A 10,818-nucleotide genomic window follows, 5' to 3' on the forward strand; every position below is an offset into this window, starting at 1 on the left:
GCCGTCGACGCGTTGCGTCACGTACCTCGTGACTTCATCAGGACAGCGTGATTGGCCGGCGGCACTTCCTTATAAAGGCCGGGAACCGCACCCATCAAGACCACAGTGGGCGGTGCGATCGCGGCCATATTCTAATAGTCCAGCATGCCAAGAAAAAAACCCAGGCAGCCATATAAATGTAGTCTAATAAGGACAAACCTTCTCCCATTAGGTCTAGCAATCCCAGTGAAGTAATACACTATAAAAAGAGCACCACACATCAATGTCTCTCCATAATCAACGCATAGAGAGACTGATATATAAAAATAATAAAAAATGTATATAAATATAGAAAAACACATAATATAATTTAATGAAAATCAGAAAAAAATCTATATAAAAAAACGAGCATAATCATATAATGCCCTATACAAAATACACTAGAAAATATATGAATAAAAATTATATATATATATAAAAATATATATATATTAAATAAAATGATGAGAAAAAACGCTCCTTTGTAATCCTGCATGAACACAATACATCAAGTACTAAAAAACACATAATATCTACATGGAAGAGGTTATCGATCACTGATAAAACAGTTCAAGTCGAACTCAATATTGAGTCCCATCGGGGCAAATGTATCCATGAGAAAAATATATTTTGATTCTATCTGACTTAGAGATCTCACTTTGTGGGACCCTCTCCAGTGTTTCTTGTATTTCTCGACTCCCCAAAATTTAAGACCAGAAGGGTCTTGATTATGGTATAGCCGAAAATGATTGGATAGACAGGGTTTTTCCCGTGTAAGACCTGTTATGCCTGTAGAGCCACCAGGGGTTCCAACACTAGATTGAGCTCCTTTTCAGCTACTAGTAATGGTAGGTCTTTTCAAGTGAAGGACTTTATATCGTGTAGAACGGAGGGGGTTGTGTATGTTCTCCAATGCGGATGTGGCTTGCAATATGTGGGAAGGACAAAAAGACCTTTATGGGTCCGGTTGAGAGAACATGTCCAGAAGATAAAAAAGGGCTTCCCGAAACACTGTCTATCCAATCATTTTCGGCTATACCATAATCAAGACCCTTCTGGTCTTAAATTTTGGGGAGTCGAGAAATACAAGAAACACTGGAGAGGGTCCCACAAAGTGAGATCTCTAAGTCAGATAGAATCAAAATATATTTTTCTCATGGATACATTTGCCCCGATGGGACTGTGTTTTTCTATATTTATATACATTTTTTATTATTTTTATATATCAGTCTCTCTATGCGTTGATTATGGAGAGACATTGATGTGTGGTGCTCTTTTTATAGTGTATTACTTCACTGGGATTGCTAGACCTAATGGGAGAAGGTTTGTCCTTATTAGACTACATTTATATGGCTGCCTGGGTTTTTTTCTTGGCATGCTGGACTATTAGAATATGGCCGCGATCGCACCGCCCACTGTGGTCTTGATGGGTGCGGTTCCCGGCCTTTATAAGGAAGTGCCGCCGGCCAATCACGCTGTCCTGATGAAGTCACGAGGTACGTGACGCAACGCGTCGACGGCAATAGCGTGGTGACGCACTTCCGGCGTGACGCCATCTTGGTGCACCTTTTTGATCCTGCTGTACACCCAGCATTGCATCTCCATACAAGCCGTCTGTTATGTAAGTGGATTACCTTCCCTCTTTGTTTGTTGCCTATATTCAAATAAAGCGGTAATACACTATGAGGATTGTGTTTATCTCCTCATTTATGGGCATATGAGCGGCTGTGACATCGGAGGAGAGTGCCTTCTATTCATCCACTGGCCTGGAGGAATTCTGTCCCTGTTTATTTATCCATCTAAAGAGTCCCTGAATTGGAGGATTCCGTGGTGATCTACATTACGCTTTATGGCCCTGTAGGGTCGTAGAGTGGAGGTGAGAGGCCACTGCAGCAAGACTGCCCGGGGTCACGTTCCTTGAAGTGTGCTGTGATTCACTTACACCCCTGTATTTATTATGGACACCTTATCCTGCACTTAACCACTTAACCACTGTTACTAGTCTATTAAGGGCTATTGTTTTCTGTGTATCCCTAGGTGGTTTTGGGTCATGTTATTACTCACTATCTGGTTATATACTGCATTTAGGTTTTAGTCTTTTAGCGCTGCATCAACTTTACATTCTATGAATGATCACAGAGATCACATGGTACAGGGCCATTCACAACAGCCTTGTACCATGTGACAAGCTGTGACCAATCACAGCTCACACAGTATTTCTCAATGGCTGCAAGAATGCAGCCAGAGAGAAGGCGAAATGATTGCTTTTACAGCCTGTATGGGTGTAAAAGCAATCAGTGTAAAAAAAAAAAAAAAAAAAAACATCACCCCCCACAAGTAGTACAGTGTCACCATGGTGACAATGTACTGCTAGGGTGACAGTATGTAAAAAAATATATATATTATATATAAAAATGTAAAAAAAATTTTTTAAAAATTATAATTTTTGGTTATAAACTAATTTGGGTTATTTTTTCTTTTTACTAAAAAGATAACGGAAGACTTTTTTTAAAAAATTTTTGGAATTTTTCATTTACATAGCAAAAAAAATAAAAATCCTAGTGGTGAATAAATACCACCAAAATAAAGCTTTATCTGTCTAATAAAATGCAAAAAAATTCATATGGGTACAGTGTTGCATGACCGCGCAATAGTCATTCAAAGTGTGATAGCGCTGAAAGCTGAAAATTGGCCTGGACTGGAAGGGGGGGGGGGGGGGGGGGAGAAGTGTCCGGACTGGAAGTGGTTAATTCAGCCAAATTGGAGGGTTCTCCAGCATGACGGCCTGTTTAAGGTCATCCCACAGCATTTCAACTGGATTGAAGTCCAGACTTTGACCAGGCCACTCCAAAATCTTCATTTTGTCTTTTTTTAGCCATTCAGAGGTTGACTTGCTGGTGTGTTTTGGATCATTGTCCTGCTGCATGACCCAAGTAAGCTTGAGGTCAGGAACTGATGGCCGAATGTTCTCCTTCAGGATTTTCTGGGAGAGCGCAGAATTCATGGTTCCATCAGTGATGGCAAGTTGTCCAGGTCCAGGGGATGTGAAGATGCAAAGCAGCCCCAGACCATCACACTACCACCACCATGTTTCACTGTTGGTATGATGTTCTTTTTATGAAATGCTGTGTTAGTTTTACACCAGATGTAATAGGACGTACACCTTCCAAAAAGTTCAACTTTTGTCTCATTGGTCCAAAGAATGTTCGCCCAAAAGTCTTGGGGATAATCAAGATGTTTTTTGCCAAATGTGGGAGGAGCCTTTCTGTTCTTCTTGGTCAGCAGTGGCTTCGGCCTTGGAACTCTCCCAAGGAGGCCATTTTTGCACGGTCTCTTTCTTATTGTTGAATCATGAACCTGAGGCAAGTGAGGGAAGTGAGGCCTGCAGCTCTTGTTCTGGGTTCTTGTATGACCTCCTGGATGAGTTGCCGTTGTGCTCTTGGAGTCATTTTGGTCGGCCAGCCACTCCTGGGAAAGTTAACCGTTGTCCCAAGTTTTCTCCATTTGTGGATAATGGCTCTCACCGCGGTTCACTGGAGTCACAAAGCCTTAAAAATGGCTTTGTAACCCTTTCCAGACTGATATATGTCAGTTACTTTGTTTCTCATCTGTTCTTGAACTTCTTTAGATCGCGGCATGATGTGTTGTTTTTGGAGATCTGTTAGCGTGCTTCACTTTGTTAGGCAGCTTGTACTGTGATTTCTTGATTCAACAGGTCTGGCAGTAATCAGGCCTAGGTGTCGTTTGTGTCAGTGGTGGAAATTATGCCCTACTGTTGGTGTCAGTGGGAGGAAAAGTGCCCATGTCGTTGGGAGCAGTGCTGGAAATTATGCCCCACTGTTGGTGTCAGTGGGAGGGATAGTACCGCATCGCTGGTGTCAGTGGGAGGAAAAGTGTTCCCATCGTTGGTGTCAGTGGTGGAGATTATGCCCCACTGTTGGTGTCAGTGGGAGGAATAGTACCCCATCATTGGTTCAGTGGGAGGAATAGTACCCCATCCCTGGTGTCAGTGGGAGGAATAGTGCCCCATCATTGGTTCAGTGGGAGGAATAGTACCCCATCCCTGGTGTCAGTGGGAGGAAAATTGTTCCCATCGTTGGTGTCAGTGGTGGAAATTATGTCCCACTGTTGGTGTCAGTGAGAGAAATAGCACCCCATCATTGGTTCAGCGGGAGGAATAGTGCCCCATCACTGATGTCAGTGGGAGAAAAAGTGTTCCCATCGTTGGTGTCAGTAGCAGAAATTATGCCCCACTGTTGGTGTCACTGGGAGGAATAGTATCCCACAATTGGTTCAGTGGGAGGAATAGTGAATGGGGCCAGTTTACTTTGCTTCGGTCTTGGGGGGGGGGGGGTCGAACTGTGGTCAGCGGGAATAGAAAATGTCCTGGTAAAGTAGCAAACTATATATCATCATTGGTGTCAGTGGCGGAATTTATGCCCAACTGTTGGTCAGTGAGAGGAATGGTACCCCATCATTGGTGTCGGTGGATGGAATAGTGAATGTCCCATTGTTGGTGTCAGTGGCAGTAATTATGACCAATTGTTGGTGTCAGTGGGATGAATAATTTTCCAAGAGCCAGATAAAGGCAAGCAAAGGTTCAAATCTGGCCCCCCCGGGCTGCAGTTTGGAGACATTTCTGAGCCACTATGGCCTCCTTTTCTCATGGTGTCAGATAAACATGAGCACTGGAATACAACCCACCCGTGTGCCAGAGTTTTCGTACTTTGGGTCTCACAGTTTTCTTTTGGTGGAATTTGATTGCCGCTGCGTTTTTTAAAACTTTTTTTTATATGCTATAAACGATATAAGACTGGCAATTTTGAAGGAAAAAAAAAAAAACACACTTTTTTAACTTTCAGCTGCTGTGAAACATATCCAATGGAATTAAAAAAATCTAATTTCTTCATAAATTTAGGCCCAAATTTATTCTGCTACGTCTTTGGTAAAAAAAAAAAAAAAATCCCCGAAAGTGTATACTGATTGGTTTGCACAAAAGTGATTGCGTCTACAAACTATGGGATAGAGACTGGAATTTGTATTGAATTTTTTATATTGGTAATGGCAGTGACCAGCGACTTACAGTGGTGTGCGGCCGGCATTCTGATACTGACACTGGGGGGGGGGGGTGATACGAATACAGTGATCAGTGCCAAGAATATACACTGACACTGTACTAATGATACTGGCTGGGAAGGTAAATACTAGGGACAATCAAAGGGTTAAGTGTGTGCCTAACTGCTTGGTGTGTGTACAGTGAGGTGCTTTTACTAGACCAGGGGTAGGCAACCTGAGAGCCGCAGGACTACAAGTTCCATCATGCCTCTGCAAGTCATAGCTGTAACTGTCAGTTTTGTAATCTTTGCAATGCCTCATGGGAAATGTAGTTCCACAACAGCTAGAGAGCCATAGGTTGCCTACCCCTGTACTAGGGGACGAGCCGGTTTTTATTCCCTGCTTTGCAGGGAAACAAAAGTCAGCACATCCCTGTTATCAGAGTAGAGCTCTGTGTTGTTCAGATTCACAGAGCTCTGTCCCGTCAGCCTCTTCACTGTCAATGATTGGCCAGGAGTCGCTGATCAGCTTGTGCTGGGTCTAATCACAGCTGTGGAGGCAGGCGTGTGCGCCCCCTACCTGCAACCGCTGGACTACGTACTAGTTCTACTCTTACCAAAAGGAAAAATAGTTTGGGCCTTTAGTAGAACTAAAGACTATTTTTTTTTATATTGGATAGCGTAAAGGAGGGTTAGAACCCCTGCCAGGTTTTTACTGCAGCCTGTGCCCTCATTTCACCCTTTTTGACCCTTTTACCCATTGAAAAAAAATCACAAGTTTTGGGTTGTCAGCAGAACAGGAAGAGAGGGGAAACCTTCCAATGGGGACACTAGTTCTGGTGATTCCCTCACTTTTGAAGGGATTTCCTCACTTCCTGTTTTGGGCCATGGGACAGGAAGTGAAGGGAAATATCTCCAATGGGGTGACAGAGATGGCAAAGAAAACCTGACAGGGGTCATAACCAACCTTTGCTCCATCCACAAAGGTACCTTTCGTGGCCTCGGCTGTGAATCACTGGGGTTCCGGATGGTGATTTCCCGCCGGCGCCCGGCAACCTCCGACGGGGTAGATACTTGTATGTAAACAATACAGACCTCTCTTGTCGACTCCTGCACACTGCTTTATATGGCTCTGCATGGCAGAGCCATACAAAGCAGTGTGCTTACAGTATAAAGCATACCCAGCACACAGTTAAAGCGGAGTTCCACTCACTGGTCAAAAAATAAAAGTCAGCAGCTACAAAAATTTGCTGCTGACTTTTAAAAAAAACAGCCACTCACCTATCGCTCGGTCCCGCGGTGTGTCCCCCGCAGCCCATTTCACCAGCCGTCCTGGATTCCAGGAGGCCGGCATCCGGCTGTGATAGCTTGCGGCTTCACAGCCGGGTACCTACTGCACATGTGCGAGTAGCGCTGCGTTTCGTGAATGGTCCTGTAGTCTTCTGGGGGGAGGGAGGACAACTTCCGTTTAGGCGATCGGACTGGAAGTGGGAGCGGGTACCTGTCAAATTCAGGTACCCGCCCCCCCAAAGGTGCCAATCCTTAATGGGGAGCAGTCCTTTAACCGCCCCTCATATTAACCCCTTCCTGCCCAGTGACATTAGTAACGTGTCAGTGCTTTTTTAGCACTGATTATTGTATTGGTGTCACTGGGGATGTCAGTGACACTAAGTCAGTCCCCCCCCAACTGTCAGAATGCCTGCTGAAGTCCCGTTACAATTCGCTGATCACCACCATTACTATTACATTTTTTTAAAAAAAAGTCCCAGTATCCATACCGCCATTTGTAAACGCTATAAATTCACGTAAACCAATTCATTTACACGTATTGGGATTTTTTTTTAGCAAAGACACGCAGCAGAATACATTTTGGCCGAAATTTATGATGAAATTTAATTTAAATTTTTTTTTACTGGATGTGCTTAATAGCAAAAAGTCAATAATCTGTTTTTTTTCTCAAATTGTTGGGTTTGTTTATAGTGCAAAAAAATAAAAACCGCACAGGCAATCAAATACCACAGAAATAAAGCTAAATTCGCGGGGGGAAAAAAAAAAGGACATAAACTTAATTTATGTGCAGCGTTGCATGACTGCGCAATTGTCAGTAAAAGTGACGCAGCGCCGTAACACAAAAAATGGCCTGGTCGGGGGGGGGGGGTAATCCTCAGGAGAGCGAGGGGTTAAGGTTGGTGTCAGTGCATTTCCAGCTCCTCACTGAAGCCACAGAATATGAAGGGAAAAACGGGGGTGCAGGCACCAAATGGGTGTCCCCAATAAACTGACCCCCCCATACACCAGCCGGTGTCACTATAGAGCTGTCCCACGTGTCCATTCCCTCTCGTGCTCTGCTGTGTTATATAGAGGCCATGAAGCCCCCCTGACACCCCCTCCCCGGCAGTGATCCCCTCCCTCCGTCTCCCCCCATTACCTGATCCCCGGACCCCGCACAGCAGCACCTTCTCTCTCACGTGTTTCACACGAGGCGCCGACCAATGACGTCAAGAACCCCCTTCCAATCACTTGGTGCGACTTCCGGTGAGCACTAGACGTCCCCAGCCTCGCGTGGCTGCTGAATGTGTTTTGGTCTCCGATAAAATGGCGGCGAGTGAACCGTGGAAAAAGACAGAGAGAGTGGACAAGTCACCCTGTAACCCCTTCATTACTGTGTTGTCAGGCAACGCTGGCCTTTCCCATGGGCGGGGTGTGCCTGGTGACTCTTAGGTTTATGTCGATTAGCACCGTGCCCTCCATTAGGCCCTGTATACACCTTAAAGTGGCTGTAAGCCCATCCATATCCCACGACGAAGTGACAGATGAAACAAATCCTTCAACATAAGTTGTACCTGTTTATCAGCCGTCTTCTCTATATCCCTTCAATGGCAGAATTTATACAGCTTGTCTGAGAGTTTAGAAAAAAGGGAGTGGAGAGCTGGAATTACACACTCCAGAGCTCAGTGAAGAGAGCTCTGACAGCTGATTGGAGGAAAGGAACACCCCCCAGTCCCACCCCTCCATGCAGCACACAGGAAGAGATCTGAGACTGTCAATCACAGGCTGTGTGTTGGAGCTCCCTCCCCTGTCACATTTTGTCTCTTGGTGTCAGGAAAACTTGTCAGAAATGACTCATGCAGAGGAAAGCGGCAGCAGACAGAAATGACACATTTACTAAAACTTAGAGGGTGTAAAATCTGGTGCAGCTCTGCATAGAAACCAATCAGCTTCCAGGTTGTATTGCCAAAGCCTCATTGAGGAAGCTGAAGTTAGAAGCTGATTGGATCCCGCGCACAGCCGCACCAGATACTGCACTTTCAGGTTTTAGTAAATGAACCGCTTAGTGCTCTGGACTGAGACAAGCACACACTATAGAGGGATGTGCTTTGTTCCTATTTCATGTCTACAACCACTTTAAGGGTCCATTCACACTTGTGTGACTTCAAAATCGTACGATTTTCATTGCGACTTTACAGTGCGACTTGATTTGGCTTTGACGCGACTTTTGATGAGAGCAACTTTGGCTTTGACCGAGGATGATTGTGCTGTACCAAGCCGCATGTATATCATTCAGGTGCTTCTTTCATGCAACTTTGGAGGGTTTACATGGAAGTCTATGGCCCTCGAGTCGCATGAAAGTTGGACCAAAGTAGTGCAGGAACTACTTTCAAGTCGCTGCAACTTGACGTCGCACATTTATGAATGGTACTCATTGGGAAACATGGAACTTGTCATGCAGCTTTGGACCCCAAAGTCGCACAAGTGTGAATGGGCTCTAAGGCTCGGATCACATTGCCGCCACTTGGGATCTGACGTGTGAGACCCCCCCAAGTCACATGACGTGAAGTCCCACGTTAGTCAATGACAACCGTATTAATTAGCACGACTGAAGTCGCTCCAACTTCAGAAAAGGTTCCTGTGCTACTTCAAGGCGACTTCTATCCGACTTGTGCCCATAGACTTTAACAGAAGTCGCCTCCAAGTCAGATCCTCATCTATATTGATGTGATTTGGATCCGTTTATTTTTTCCATTGTTTGCACATGTATAAAATTCATTTTAGGCTGCAGGATTACATAACGCCCCCCAAACATATCTTTTCTGAAAGCTGAGACCCTAGAGAAAAAAAAGAGTTGTAGTTCTCATTTTTTTTGTCCCACAATATTAGGAAACTAATTTACAGTTAACTGTATGGCACTCACATACAATATATTACCCAATTGTTTTGTAATATATAAAAGACGAGGTTGCGCCGAGTAATTAGATACCCAACATGTCACACCTTATAATTGTGTGCGCATGTGAAATGGCGACTAACTTTGCTGCCCGATGTTTTCCATACGTGGCAAGTAAAAGCCCCTTATAGGTCATCAGTTTAGAGTTAAAGCGTTATTAAACCCCGGATCCTGCATTCACTATATCCGGTCTCCCCGGATCCTGCATTCACTATATCCGGTCTCCCCGGACCCTGCATTCACTATATCCGGTCTCCCTGGATCCTGCATTCACTATATCCGGTCTCCCTGGACCCCGCATTCACTATATCCGGTCTCCCCGGATCCCGCATTCACTATATCCGCTCTCCCCGGATCCCGCATTCACTATATCCGCTCTCCCCGGACCCCGCATTCACTATATCCGGTCTCCCCGGACCCCGCATTCACTATATCCGCTCTCCCCGTACCCCGCATTCACTATATCCGGTCTCCCCGGATCCTGCATTCACTATATCCGGTCTCCCCGGACCCCGCATTCACTATATCCGCTCTCCCCGTACCCCGCATTCACTATATCCGGTCTCCCCGGATCCTGCATTCACTATATCCGGTCTCCCCGGACCCCGCATTCACTATATCCGGTCTCCCCGGACCCCGCATTCACTATATCCGGACTCCATGGACCCCGCATTCACTATATACGATCTCCCCGGACCCCGCGTTCACTATATCCGCTCTCCCCGGACCCCGCGTTCACTATATCCGATCTCCCCGGACCCCGCGTTCACTATATCGGCTCTCCCCGGACCCCGCGTTCACTATATCCGCTCTCCCCGGACCCCGCGTTCACTATATCCGCTTTCCCCGGACCCTGCGTTCACTATATCCGCTATCCCCGGGCCCCGCGTTCACTATATCCGCTCACCCCGGGCCCGCGTTCACTATATCCGCTCTCCCCGGACCCCGCATTCACTACATCCACTCTCCCCGGACCCCGCATTCACTATATCCACTCTCCCTGGACCCTGCATTCACTATATCCGCTCTCCCCGGACCCCGCATTCACTATATCCGCTCTCCTCGGACCCTGCATTCACTATATCCGCTCTGCCCGGACCCTACATTCACTAGATCTGGTCTCCCACAGAACATGAAAACAAAATTATTTTAGTAAATATAAACTGATAAAATACCTTTTCTCATCAGCAGTATATAGTAGTCTTGTGATTTCTATCAGTATCCAGCAGAGCACTGCTTAAAGCTTGTAGGAGTTCTAATTCTGCTCTAGGAGGATGCATGACCCCTGTCCTGTCTGGACAGTGCTGATTGGCCGCGTGCTGATCACATGCACCCTCCCAAAGAGAAAAAGAAAACTTCTCTAGCCGTACACATCAAAGTGAGCATGTGCAGAGTGCCTCCTAGAGCTCTGTACTAGGGGTACATGGATTGGGGACAGTAGAAGGGGAGACCCAGAGAAGACAGGATCAAACAGCCTTTTTACACAATGCCGAGGATTAACCCCTTAGGTTCCACAGTGAG

At 45.8% G+C, this 10,818-nt stretch overlaps 1 protein-coding gene across 1 annotated transcript in view; it reads right to left on the bottom strand.

The window, feature by feature from the left end:
• LOC149448887 (28S rRNA (cytosine(4447)-C(5))-methyltransferase-like) overlaps window positions 1-7,607 on the bottom strand; it is a 45,990-nt gene extending 38,383 nt beyond the window's left edge. The window contains exon 1 of the mRNA XM_089694112.1: window positions 7,501-7,607. The gene's annotated coding sequence lies outside the window, so the exon portion shown is untranslated. The remainder of the gene's footprint in view (window positions 1-7,500) is intronic.
• Window positions 7,608-10,818: the final 3,211 nt, after the last annotated feature.

Source organism: Staurois parvus, unplaced genomic scaffold (genome assembly GCF_062004578.1).
Source record: "Staurois parvus isolate SC_StPar_1 unplaced genomic scaffold, SC_StPar_1.0 ptg000651l, whole genome shotgun sequence".
Classification (NCBI taxonomy): Eukaryota; Metazoa; Chordata; class Amphibia; order Anura; family Ranidae; genus Staurois; species Staurois parvus.